Here is a 14,117-nt window from a genome sequence, read left to right as displayed (position 1 = left end):
GGGGAGAGCGCGAACGCAGTCCCCCACTACCAGAAATTATGCAGTCGAGATTCCCACATTTGGGGAATTCGCAGGGGTCAGCACAACCGGAGTGCAATGGCTGAGCCTCGCCCTGGGTGAACCACCTTCATGATCATGGTATCTCCCCTGCCAGGTAAGTATGAGTTGTACAGCTCACAGACAGGGGAGTCTTTCACAGAAAAACCATGCTGACTGATGGGGCTGACAAATTACAAATCAACAAAACAAGGGGCAATAGGGGGCTGTGAATCTGCAGGAATTCAATACAGACGATACTTTTTTGCACAAAGGCTGAAAAAGATTATTTTATTCGATACATATTGCCTATATATCCCATCATGCAATGCTGTACTCCTGCAACAAAGGCTGAGCTAAAATCATGTATTTTATCCATTTAACCTCCTTATATGAGCAACAGCCTTACTGCGAGTTCAAGAGAATGAAAGCTAAATCCGACTGCCAGAAACTTTGAATTTCAAATGTGGATCGAACAAACAGAAGCATAAAAACTCACAAAGCACATTTTTTTCCCTCACATTACAACCACTTCCTGTTTCTTTGTTTGCTGGAGGTGGGTAACTGATATTCCTGCTACTGCCACCTATTGCTTTGGAGTGGGAACAACACTCTTTCAACATTTTATCCACTGTTCTCTGTGGGCAACTCACAGCAACAAGAAAGATTTAGATAATAAGAGAAAACAGATTGCACAGTGTATTTGCTTTTCTTTTGATCCATCAGGGGAAAGCAGACTTGGAAGCAGTAGAGTGGCAGAGTGGACTTTCACTTTGATTGTTGAATGACCTAGAGTCACAATCTGTCTTAAATGACAGTTCATTTCAAAACTAGATTGCAAGGAAGCCAAACAACACTATGCTAGCTAAACACTAAAAAGGAGGACCTACCTAAGAAAAAAATATTTTCATATTTTTCACAAATGTGAAAGGGACAGTGAATACTGCACGTCTACTTTTCTAACTCAGCAGTTAGTAGTTTGACTCATTTACATGCAGTTCACCACTTTGCAGCCTCATTCCTTAAAAACAAGGATTGAATACACTACAAACAAATCAACTCACGAAATGACAAAATAAAAACAGTGTATTTCTATGAGTATGTTTGCAACTTGTACCCTAACGACTAAAAACAATTCTTAACTTAAATTGAAATAGCTACTTAAGTCAGCACTCAGCACAACAGGCTGATGTACACTTTAGTGAAACTGTTGTAGTTGCACTCACCTAAAGGGTCTGGATACAAAGGGTCTGAGAAGAGCACCATCTGGAAGGTGTACGAGCAGATTCGGCACCAGATTTTGATGGAGGGTCCAGGCCTGTGCACACTGGCCATTCCTCTAAAAACAAAAAAAAAAAAAAGAAGTTAACAAGACATCAGGACAATGCAAGACCTTTACCGCCAAGACAAGCTCCTCTATGGGTAAGCCATTGCACTCCGGTTGTGCATAGCCTCACTCACAGCCTCACAGCCTTGTTGCATAGCCTCACTCTGGGTCAGCCACCTTCTTGATAATATCTCCCCTGCCAGGTAAGTATAAGTTGTACAACTCGTAGGCAGGGGAGTCTTTCACAGACAATCCATGCCAACTGATAGGGCTCACAAGCTACAAATTAACAAAGCCTTAGGCTATAGGGGGGTTTGAATCTCTAGGAATTCATACATACAGATCTGCACAAAGACTGACAAAGACAATTTGCATTTTATTTGATAAATGATGCAATCAATGCCCTGTTTCCACATCAATGGGCTGATCTGAAATCTTCTGTTACCTCCTAAATGAGCATCAGCCTAACTGCAAGTGTGTGCCAGGTAGCAAAAGCTGCTTTCAAAGTTAGACTGCAATAAAAGTTGATTGAACTTCATTTTAAATTCAGAGAAAAGAATAAAAACTCACAAAACACATTTTCTCACATGAAAACCATTTACTACTTCATTGATTAGTGGGCAACTGATATTTTTGCTACTGCCAGATATTGCTCTAGAGTGGGAACAACACTGTTTCTACAACATTTTATGTGCAGTTCTCTAAATAATTAAGACAATAAGAGAAAATAGAGTGCACAAAGTGCATTTGCCTTTAATTTGATCTACCAGGGGAAAGCAGACTGGGAAGCAGCAGAAGCAGAAACTATGCAGGAACTATGTGGAAGGTACAGTGAACACTTTACATTTCCTTTTCTCCTTGTCTAACTCAGCAGTTACTAGTTTAACTCATTTACATGCAGGTCATCATGTTCAGCCTCATTCCTTTAAAACCAAGAATGAATGCACTGCATCCAAATCAACTCATCCAATGGCAGTAGAATAACAAGAGTATTTCTTAGAATAGCAGCAAATTACAAGTTGATTACTTCAATAGCAATAATTAATGATGGTGTTACTGCACTTTTTCTTTTGCACATTTAGAGGGGGGTGCACCGTTCCTGGAGGTACTGCAATACCAGGTCGATGCGTGGAGTGGACGGAGCAAGCCCCTATTCCATCTCCCTGTTCCAAAAATCAATTTAATATATGGTCCCCGGGTAGGGGACGTATCAGATATTAAACTGATAAGAACAGATACTACACTTGATCTTAGCCAAAAGGCCGAGAAGCGATACCATTCAATTGTCGGAGGTAACGACCTGATTCTCCGCACAGCCCCGTTCAGTGAGGGGTCTGAATCTGTTTCAGTAACAACAGTCAGTGAGATAGAAACAAAAACACAACACACGACAAGAGACGAGTAAGCGAGAAGAAAATTGCAACAAAATGTGTTATTGTAAGTAAGTAACGTCGTAGCACCATGTGTTGCACACAGAGCTACAAGCCGCTTCCTGGTCACGTGACACGCTCTCCTCCAATCCGAATCAAACGTCACCAAGATCCACACATTTACTTAAACGTCTTTTTGAAACTAAACTAATGATAAAGACAACATATCTTCAAATGTACGTAAGATAACCATACCTCTAACCATACAAACCAGACCTATCAGTATGATTTGCAGCTCAAACACAAACAGTGGCAGTTTAATATACAGGACCAGCTGATAATTTAACAATTTAATAAAACTACTTCGTTTTTATTGGAAATATCAACGTTTACGGCTCATACTAATAGATGTAGAGCAGGAGAAAGGAGAAAAAATTAGAATTTAATAAATTTGCAGTCTCTTAATTCAATTTCTAGTTGTCAGTAAAGTAGTTTCTTAAATTAAGGTTTCACTGTGTTATAATCCACGTTTGAAAGACTTAACTGAGCCACAAGTATAATAATAATAATGTCCTTTAGGAACTTATCTGGAGTTCCCAGACATTTGTTGGCTTTAGCATGAAGCTGTTAATTAGGTCTCGTTGAGCAATATTAATAACCAGCACTTCACTGAGTTTTATCCTAAACGAAAGAAACGTTAAACGTTTTCAAGCGGAAAAGATACTCAAATTACCTCCGGAGGCGGCTAAAACCAGGTGCGTCATTAGCTAGCTGATTAAGCTAATAAGCTACCGAACGAAAAAAAACTCAAGTATAAAATTTGGTTTTGACAAATATTTCACGACAAATAAAGGAGATAGCTAGTGATTAACTTACTCAACGTAGCTGTTAACCCTGAGACGTCGCCAAAAAATAAGTTTGGCTCCTTTCTCTCTCCAGGTCAAAAGAACCTGTCGCGCACGAGATGGCTAGCTTATTTCGCTAATTTGTTACGCAACGGAAAAAAAAACTGCATCATTAACGTTTGGGTTCGTCGAAGTCTGAAAAGCAGGGTTCACTACAAATAAAGGAGAAACAAGTAAGCTGACTTATCCAAAGTAACTGTTATTCCTGAAACGTTGCCCAAAAGCAAGTTACAAACATTTCTCCAAGTTATCGAGCTGGAGTGCAACTGACGGTGATTTCATGTTAATGAACTCGTCTCAGCTGTGCCCCTAGTGGCCGAATCAGACAGCTATAGTCTACGTGCAGTCTCAAAGTAATTTGTACTCAAAGTATCGTAGTATTCTGATGCTATGATATCATATGTAACAGATGAAAGAAGCCCTCAAAACTTTTGCTTCAGAGGTAAAAAATAAACCAAAAAACAATCACAATGTACAACTTTAGGAACATGGAGCTGGCAGGGAGACAGGATATGTGGGTAAAGTTTTATGTCCGGGTCCTATGGATATATTAGGTTTCTCCTTTGGACATTCCAAAGGTGGAAGGTTTTACAACTAGTCTCAAAAGTTAAATTTGGTTTTAAAAAAAGAAAAGAAAAGAAAAAGAGGAACCTGACTAACATTGCGAAGGTGAAGGCTGTTAAGGCAGACATTCTGCCAACATTATTAAATTTAGCTTGTTTTCCCAAAGCGTTTTTCTGTAAGCAAACAATTGACTAAAATATTATTTAATTTTTGGGGGGAGGATATGAATAAACAAAGAGAGGAACAATATATGAATATGAATGTCAGTTATTTTTTAGATTCTGGCTCACTATCTCGCTTGCGATTTGTGACTTCATGGAACAATAGAACTCCAAAAACACAAACTATGTCTAATTATTTTGAATATATTGTTAAATGGTTAAAGAAAAATGTGGAATGCATAACAGATTTTATCAAATTTTAGTGTTAAACTTATATGAAACAGAGCCAGCTTTCATAATGCAAACTGATTGAACAAGAACTCAACTGAAAAGAATGGAGAATAAACTAAAAGTTTTTAATTTGCTTGTATTGCACAAGAAACTTCCAGTCCGGTCTATTCTGTATAATCACAAATTGACACTCAATAAGTACTGTCCCAGAATGAAAAGTTTTGCAGAGGAAACAATACATCATGTCCTTTGGGAATGTTCTTTTGCTGTTTCTGTCTGGAGAATGCTGAAACACTGTTTTGTATGTCTTAGTTCTGTCAATTATGATAGTTTATGTAAAAATACACAGTGTGTAAGAAATAAAGGACAGCTCTTGTTGATACCCAGTGCTTTGTTCTATTTTGCACTTTAGTTAAATTGATGGGATGTTATCACAGGAGTTTTTTTTCCATATACACGGGGCAGGAGTGCCCTAGTAAATGCACTCTTGACTACTATAGGATTGATTACATGACATCATGTTCCTGTGTGGCATCGTTGTGTTGTACATTGCTTTTTTTTCTATTAAATAAAATAACACAAAATAAAATAGGTGTATTTCAGAAGCTCCAGCTGAGTATAGTGACCCTAGTTACCCATGTCATCAATCCAGATGCCAGATGTTAGCAGGCCATACTGATGGTGACCAAAGAGGCATATTGTTATCTGGAGAAGAAATTATCATCCCCAATCCTCCACAGGAGCTGCTCCACCAGGCCACTGCCCTGACCCATGCAGAGAAAAACTGTCCAGCAGCCCAGTCCAGTCTAGCATGCAGCCACTAGCCAGCCAACAGAGTCTACAACCAGGGTGGAATCTCCTCAGGGTAAACCAGCTGTGATATTCACATCATATATATATATATATATATATATATATACATAGTATATACACACACACACACACACACACAATAAAGTAAATGTACAGAAAATGAGAACTATTTTTTGAGCATGTTTACAAAATTTTATTTTAAAGTTTTATGCTTTCTTTCTTTGTAATATATTATATAACCCAATGCTTGTGTTTTTTTTTTAAAATGTGTTTTGTGTGTTGCAGGTGGAGCTAGAGGGATGGGTGCGTCTGTGGGAAAACCCCAATGGCATCCCATCTGCTGACATTTCCTGGCTCAGAGGACACAGAAAGAGGGCTGTTCACCCCTGTTCAAATCTACAAGGACATTCATGGTCTTATGAAGAGGCGACGGTTGATGGAGTCAGACCGGATGTGGTTTTACCCACCAGAACCTCCTGGCTATGTCCGGGGTGCTCTGCCGACCCCACAGTTCTTATTTCAGAGCTGTGTCTTTGTGTGGCGCCCTGTTGGGAGTGTGGAGGTACTCCCTCAAGTGCCCTCGAGGTGATAAGTGTGCAGGTAAAGGACAGATTATGCACCTCTCCAAGTCTGGCTATCATTCCTGTGTATAACTCACTTCACCTGTGTTACAGTTATATTACAGTTGAATATTTATTACCCTATGTAAACATGAGAGGGAAAAAAAGAGCACAGAAAGTCATATATTGCTATTGACCTTTACTTGATATGATTTTTTTCCTTAACATCCGTGATGGGTCCAGCTGGTACACCGTGCTCACTGAGGTGTTGAGCTGTGGACCATGCACAAAAGCATTCAGAAGTAGAGATGGTAGTACAGTGGGTCAGTGGCTTGGGTGGGATCCCGCTATTTTATACCAACTTAGCCAAGCTCATCGAGCCATGTTCCCTGCCATCCTGACCAGCAAGTGAGTATTCTGAGCATAGTGTGAGCATTTAACAAACTTGAAAGTAGTCACCCATATCAATCTCAACATATTAATTGTGACTCTACTTACAGGCATGGTGTGGATAGAAGTGTTCTGCGCCTTCTGAGAGACTGAACCGAAGGTCACAATATGGTCAAGGTGTGGCAGCAGATACAGGAGAATCACGTTGATGAGTACCTTCAACGTAAGGACCTGTACACCACTCTCTTAATGAACCCAGAGGGATTGTCCCTGCATTTGGACACACATTTCAGGCTCCACCTACTGAAAGAGAGCTCCCCTCTGCGTGGCTCTTTCGCCACACGTTGTTGTTGGCAGAGGCTGAAAATGTGCAGGATTACCGGAGCCAGATCCTCTCCACTTTTGTCACTGTGCTGAAAATGGTGGCCTACAACTGCGCAGACCTGGAGCTGCTCTTCAACGCCGTCAAAGCCAAGGACCTGGCAACACTGAAGTCTGTCTCAGACGAGGACGTTGTCCGCCTATACACTTCCAGGGAGCAGCTGAAACACCACGTGAGAAGGGTCACAATCGGGGCTCAGGAAACATTCCAGCTCATCCACCTGGCCATTGAGTAGCTGAAAGGTCCGGCTGGGCTTGACGAGAGTGGAGTGAGCCTCTTCAAAACACCTGGTACAAAATCATACAAAAAAGTGTGAACAACATTGATACAGATAGTGTAGCATATAAAGTGGACATAACACACTATATGTATGTATTCCAGCTGCACAAGTGTAGTCCTGTAACAAATTAAACATGTGACCCTGTCATTATTCTAATTCCAAAAAACTAAAAACTTGCTAGGAAAAATTGTGAATGTGTGCTGTAAAGTTACTGGTATAATTTAAACGATCTTTGCTCCCTTAACAATGTCAGAGCTACACAGAAAGCTCAGGTAATACTAATAATAATAGTAATAAACTTTATTGATAGAGCACTTATCAAAACAGAGTACAGTGTGCTTCACATAGAGAAAAATAAAATAATTAACTAGAAATTCGAAACCAATAAAATAAACATTTTATTAAATAAACCAGAGCACTCTAACACCCTAGGGGACACAAACAGATATATGGGGTCTTTTATGCCAGTAGATAGGGACTGCCTGCTGTCTCTTCTGATGGTTCTTGTGACAAGTGATAATGACAACAGTGATGTTGCCGCTAACTGTATACTTGCATTTTTGTGTGTATGTATGCCTATATTGTATGGAATGCATTTTTACTGCTGTTACTCTACTCTACGCAGCTCCCCACTGCGCAGCTCGGCTCTTTTAGGTTTACCTGATAAGTGGCATTGCACGGTGGAACCCAGACAGGAGTTCAGATGCCATGTTTGGTGGCAAAGGACGGCACCTCAGGACCTACTCGGCGCCGCTGATCGACTGCCTCAACACCCGCTGTCAGCAGCTGTTTGGAGAGACTGTCGAGGAGAATTTCCAGGCCCTTGCTGATGTCCCTTCTGACAAGCTGCTTGGACTGGAGTACCTGTTCAGCCAGAGCACAGGTGAATCTGTATCCTTCTCTCTTCAGGAAATCGTCAATGATGGACCTGATCCAGAGGAGGAGGTGATTCAGCCTGGCCAGCCTGATCCAGAAACAGATGAGGCGTATCAGAGCGACGAGGAGCCCCATGATGGTGTGCTGGATGCCATCCTGCCCCACATTATACTCACCAGCAATGAAACCTCCACTGTTCACCCTCCGGCTTTCATGAGTATCTGTGTCTCTCCTAAAATGAAATAAAATTTACTGGTTACTAGACAATGAAAACATTTGAACTTATCACATTTATATGGTATTTTTTTTAACAGGAGGATGCCTGCAGTCCAAATCCATTTCCCGGCGTCCAGAAGTTGGAAATGTTCTGCTCTGTACTGGTGGAGATTGGCCTCAGAACCAACTGTCACTAACCAGAGCAGAGGAACAGGGTTCTCCAAGTCTGGAATGCAGCAGAGGGTCACGACAAGACGCCGCAGCAGTACCATCTGAACGTACAGCAACTCTGTTGTTGACAACTTAGAGCAATAGAATATAAATAAACACATCTGTAAATATGATAAAGCTGCATTGTAAATATCTTCATATTTATTACATTGGCCTTTTAAATTGTCTAATCTATAGTGCTGTGGTGTTTTGTTATTTTTATTTCAATAGGGTGATCAGGAGGAAAGACTTTCATCTGTAAATAATTGCATCTCATTGGCTAAATTGTAAATAGTTATATTTTTAATGTACTATTACAGTTTTGGATTTTTGACTTCATTCTTAATTGTGTTTATTTATTCAATAAAGTGGTCAGTGTTACACTAACAGTGAGTTGTGGAATATCAGTTATTGAATGAAACAATGGGGTATATTTGTTTATCAAAACACGGGAACACAGATTGCCAGGTTACTTGCATGTAGGAACATAAAAAGAGCTTTACTCAGCCTCAGAAATATAAGTGTACTTGTCAGAAGACAATTCACAAAAGACAGAAAGCAAGTAATGTAAATGAATGACATGTAGGCAAAGACAAAACATTCTGACAAGCATACTTTTGATAAGCTATATTTAATTGAAAAAAGAAATCAGTCCAGTAACATGAATAAATGACATGAACTATGTAACATTTGCGTATACAAATATACTTTATAAATATACTTGACATTGTGTAATTTTAGCAGCATGCTTGAATGGCTTCAGAGGTGTCAAAATAAATAGCTGATTATATCTGAAATGGCCATTATCAAACACATAAAATACATGCAGATGATATCAATAGTCTCTGCAACATTTGCTTTGAGAGAGGGTGAGCTGTATTGTTGACTCCTCCTGTAGTCTCATGTAGTGTGAACAGGGGAATCTCGACTGCATAATTCCTGGTAGTGGGGGACTGCGTCCATGCGCTCACCTGTAACAATACATAAAAGAAACATCTGTCATGAAGGGACATGTATAAGCTGGTGATCATTGTGATGAAATGATTGCCACATCTTCATTGTTATACCCAGTTTCCCTAAAATGGCAGGGCAGCAGATTCAGGCACTGCTCTGCTGAAGAATACACAAGATATGATCTGAAAATTATATCCTGGATCCTTAGTACTATCATTAAACAAATATGTTATATTTTGTATATAATGAGACAACCCTCAAATGATAATGCTGAAATGGAATTATAGATGAATCTACCTTGATCATCTTACACTATAAGTAGGGTGACACCACACATCACAAGATATGAATAAAGAAGTCACTGTGGTATACAAGATTATATTTGTGTTTGCAGTAAATAGTGGTACATGATAAAAACACTGAATAATCAGAGAAACTAGTTAGGGATAATGAGATTTTTCTAGATTCATCTCATTGGGGCACTGAATGAAGATTATTATTATGAATAATGATTCTCAATAATTAGTATACTGATATCTTTATTACTAACAATGTTGTTCTCAGTACATCATTTAAACACTAGGGGGAGCCATTCCCAAGGATTAGCCAATATTGATTCACGTACAGTGCTGTCCTCCTCATTCATGTTCTTATCATGCATTTCCAGAGTTGTAAACTTTTGAACAATCACGCAAGATTCAATTACACTTCTGTATGGAGCATCCCCACTTCAGAGTGCAATGGCATAGCCTCACCCTGGGTGAACCACCTTCTTGATTATGGTATCTCCCCTGCCAGGTAAGTATGAGTTGTACAACTCTCAGACAGGGGAGTCTTTCACAGACAAACCATGCCAACTGATGGGGCTCACATGCCACAAATTAACAAAACAGGCTGTGAATCTGTAGGAATTCAATACAGACAATACAGATTTGCACAAAGGCTGACAAAGACAATTTGCATTTCATTTGATAAATGATGATTATATTTCTATTCATGCAATCAATGCTGTATTTCCCCATCAATGGACTGATCTGAAATCTTCTGTTACCTCCTAAATGAGCATCAGCCTAACTGCAAGTGTGTGCCAGGTAGCAAAAGCTGCTTTCAAAGTTAGACTGCAATAAAAGTTGATTGAACTTCATTTTAAATTCAGAGAAAAGAATAAAAACTCACAAAACACATTTTTCTCACATGAAAACCCATTTACTACTTCATTGTTTAGTGGGCGACTGATATTTTGCTACTGCCAGATATTGCTCTGGAGTAGGAACAACACTGTTTCTTCAACATTTTATGTGCAGTTCTCTAAATTGTTAAGACAATAAGAGAAAATAAAGTGCACAAAGTGCATTTGCCTTTGTTTTGATCAACCAGAGGAAAGCAGACTGGGAAGCAGCAGAAGCAGAAACTATGCAGGAACTATGTGGAAGGGATAGTGAACACTTTACATTTTCTTTTCTCCTTGTCTAACTCAGCAGCCACTAGTTTAACTCATTTACATGCAGGTCATCATTGTGCAGCCTCATTCCTTTAAAACTAGGATTGAATGCACTATATACAAATCAACTCATCCAATGGCAGTAGAATAACAATTGTATTTCTTAGAATAGCAACAATTACAAGTTGATTACTTCAATTGCAATGGGTTGTAAAAATGAGACTTTGGTTTTTATTTTTGAACAGTTAGAGGGGGGTGCACCGTTCCTGGAGGTACTGCAATACCAGGTCGATGCGTGGAGTGGACGGAGCAAGCCCCTATTCCATCTCCCTGTTCCAAAAATCAATTTAATATATGGTCCCCGGGTAGGGGACGTATCAGATATTAAACTGATAAGAACAGATACTACACTTGATCTTAGCCAAAAGGCCGAGAAGCGATACCATTCAACTGTCGGAGGTAACGACCTGATTCTCCGCACAGCCCCTCTCACTGATGGGTCTGAATCTGTTTCAGTAACAACACTCACTGAGATAGAAACAAAAACACAACACACGACAAGAGACAAGTAAACGAGTATAAAATTGCAACAAAATGTGTTATTGTAAGAATGTAACGTTGTTCCACCATGTATTCAACAGAGCTACAAGCCGCTTCCTGGTCACGTGACACGCTCTCCTCCAATAAGGATCATAGACGTCACAAAAATTCACGTATTTACTTAAACGTCTGTTTTAAACAAATCTAATCTAATGATAAAGACAATATAGCTTCAAATGTACGTTAGGTAACCATATTAGCACAACTGTTCTGTAAATCCCGATAAACCAGACCTCATATCAGTACGATTTGAAGCTCAAACACAAACAATGGCAATTTAATATACAAGATCTGCTGATAATTAAACAATTTAACAAAACTACTTCGTTTTTCTTGGAAATTTCAATGTTTTCGGCTTATACTAATGGACGTAGAGCAGGAGAAAGGAGAACATTTGAGAATTTGGTAAATTTGCAGTCTCTTAATTCAGTTTCTTGTTGCCACGAACAAATCAAGTACTTTGTTAAACAAACAGCTTTACTGGGTAAAAATCCACGTTTGACAGACCTAACCGAGTAGTATAAGTATAATAATAATAATAATAATAATAATGTCCTTTAGGAACTTTTCTGGAGTTCCCAAACAGTTGTTGGCTTTACGGTGAAGCTGTTAATTACACTCGTTGGGCAATAGTAATAACATTTTACCAGCACATTTCATTGAGTTTGCCAGTTTTATCCAAAATGAAAGAAACGGTAAATGTTTTGAAGCAGAAGACACTCAAACGACCTACGAAGGCGGCTAAAACCAGGTGCGTTGTTAGCTAGCTGATTAAGCTACTTAGCTACCGAACGAAAAAAAGTAGTAAGTATTAAAGTTTGGTTTTGACAAATGTTTCACGACAAATAAAGGAGGTAGCTGGTAATTAACTTACTCAAATAGGCTTTTGGATCTGAGACGTCGCCCAAAAATGTTAAGTTTATTTCTTTCTCCAGGTCGAAGGAACCTGTTGCGCACGAGACGGCTAGCTTATTTCGCTAATTAGTTACGCAACGGAAAAAAACTGCATCATTAACGTTTTGTTTCGTTGACGTTAGAAGCAGGTTTCATCACAAATAAAGGAGAAAAAACAAATAAATTGACTCACCCAAAGTTGTTGTTATTCCTGAAACGTTGCCCAAAAACAAATTACAAACTTTTCTCCAAGTTTAAGTCCGCTGTCGTGTCGGAGCGCAACCGACGGTCATTTCATGTTAATTAACTCGCCTCAACTGTGTCCCTAGGGGCTGAATCAGACAGCTCGAGTCTACGTGAAGTCATCACACGTGTACTCCAAGTATCGTAGTATTCTGATGCTATGATATCATGTAACAGATGACAATAGCCTGGAAGAAGTCCTAAAACTTTGGAAGATTTCTCTCTTGCTTCAGTGGTAAAATTTAACAAAAACAAAACACAATATACATTTTTAGGAACATGGAGCTGGCGGAGAGAGAGGATATGTGGGTAAAGTTCTATGTCCGGGTCCTATGGACATATTAGGTGTCTCTTTTGGACACCCCAAATGTGACAGGTTTTACAACTGGTCTCAAAAGTTAAATGCGGATAAAAAATAAAAAATAATTGTTTATGGAAAAACAGGAACCTGACTTTTATCAGGAAGGCAAAGGCTGTTGTTGTTACATTTAGCTTGTTTTCCGAATGTGGTTTTCTGTAAGCAAAGAATTGACTTAAACATTATTTCAATTTTTTTTTTTTTAAGGGGGGGGGGGGTGAATATACAAAAAGAGGAACAATATACCAATGTATGGAAGATGGGGGGAGGAATCTCCTAAAACATTCCCCAGGATGCATTGTTTTAAGGCAACATATGTGAATTATTATCTGAGACTTGCATACATAAATGTCAATTATTTTTGATATTCTGGCTCACTATCCCGCTTGCAATTTGTGACTTCATGGAACAATAGAGCAATAATTCAAAAACACAAATTATGTCTAATTATTCTTAATATATATTGTTAAATGGTTAAAGAAAAATTTGGAATGCATAACAAATTTGATCAAATTTTTGTAGAAAACTTATGTAAACGGAGCTAGCTCTCAAACCGCAAACTGATTGGACAAGAACTCAATTGAAAAGGAATGGAGAATAAACTAAAGGTTTTTAATTGGCTTGTATTGCACAAGAAACTTCCAGTCCGGTCTATTCTGTATAATCACAAGCTGACACTCAATAAGTACTATCCCAGAATTACTCACAAAACACATTTTTCTCACATGAAAACCATTTACTACTTCATTATTTAGTGGGCAACTGATATTTTTGCTACTGCTAGATATTGCTCTGGAGTGGGAACAACACTGTTTTTTCAACATTTTATGTGCAGTTGACTGGGAAGCAGCAGAAGCAGAAACTATGTGGAAGGGATAGTGAACACCTCACATTTCCTTTTCTCCTTATCTAACTCAGCAGTTACTAGTTTGACTCATTTACATGCAGGTCATCACTGTGCAGCTTCACTCCTTTAAAACTAGGACTGAAAACACTACATACAATTCAACTCATCCAATGGCAGTATAGTAGTGTACTACTTAGAGTAGCAACAAATACAAAATGATAACGTCAACAATCACTGAAACTGAGATTTTTATTTTGCACATGTAGAGGGGGGTGCACCGTTCCTGGAGGTACTGCAATACCAGGTCGATGCGTGGAGTGGACGGAGCAAGCCCCTATTCCATCTCCCTGTTCCAAAAATCAATTTAATATATGGTCCCCGGGTAGGGGACGTATCAGATATTAAACTGATAAGAACAGATACTACACTTGATCTTAGCCAAAAGGCCGAGAAGCGATA

The 14,117-nt window shown here is 39.1% G+C and overlaps 4 non-coding genes across 4 annotated transcripts; all 4 read right to left on the bottom strand.

Moving 5' to 3' along the window:
- Positions 1-162, bottom strand: LOC111665808 (U1 spliceosomal RNA). The gene has a single exon (XR_002761543.1). It is a non-coding gene; the product is annotated as a U1 spliceosomal RNA (small nuclear RNA).
- Positions 163-2,446: 2,284 nt separating this feature from the next.
- LOC111665803 (U2 spliceosomal RNA) lies at positions 2,447-2,637 on the bottom strand. The gene has a single exon (XR_002761540.1). It is a non-coding gene; the product is annotated as a U2 spliceosomal RNA (small nuclear RNA).
- An 8,329-nt stretch (positions 2,638-10,966) lies between these two features.
- Positions 10,967-11,157, bottom strand: LOC111665802 (U2 spliceosomal RNA). The gene has a single exon (XR_002761539.1). It is a non-coding gene; the product is annotated as a U2 spliceosomal RNA (small nuclear RNA).
- A 2,768-nt stretch (positions 11,158-13,925) lies between these two features.
- LOC111665801 (U2 spliceosomal RNA) lies at positions 13,926-14,116 on the bottom strand. Its single transcript, XR_002761538.1, has one exon. It is a non-coding gene; the product is annotated as a U2 spliceosomal RNA (small nuclear RNA).
- Position 14,117: the final 1 nt, after the last annotated feature.

The sequence above is a fragment of the Seriola lalandi genome, unplaced genomic scaffold, assembly GCF_002814215.2.
Source record: "Seriola lalandi dorsalis isolate HSWRI2012SDOR001 ecotype SW California unplaced genomic scaffold, Sedor1 jcf7180002054659, whole genome shotgun sequence".
Lineage (NCBI taxonomy): Eukaryota > Metazoa > Chordata > Actinopteri > Carangiformes > Carangidae > Seriola > Seriola lalandi.
The sequence above is the reverse complement of the archived record's forward strand: the minus strand, read 5'-3'. Positions and strand labels throughout refer to the sequence as shown.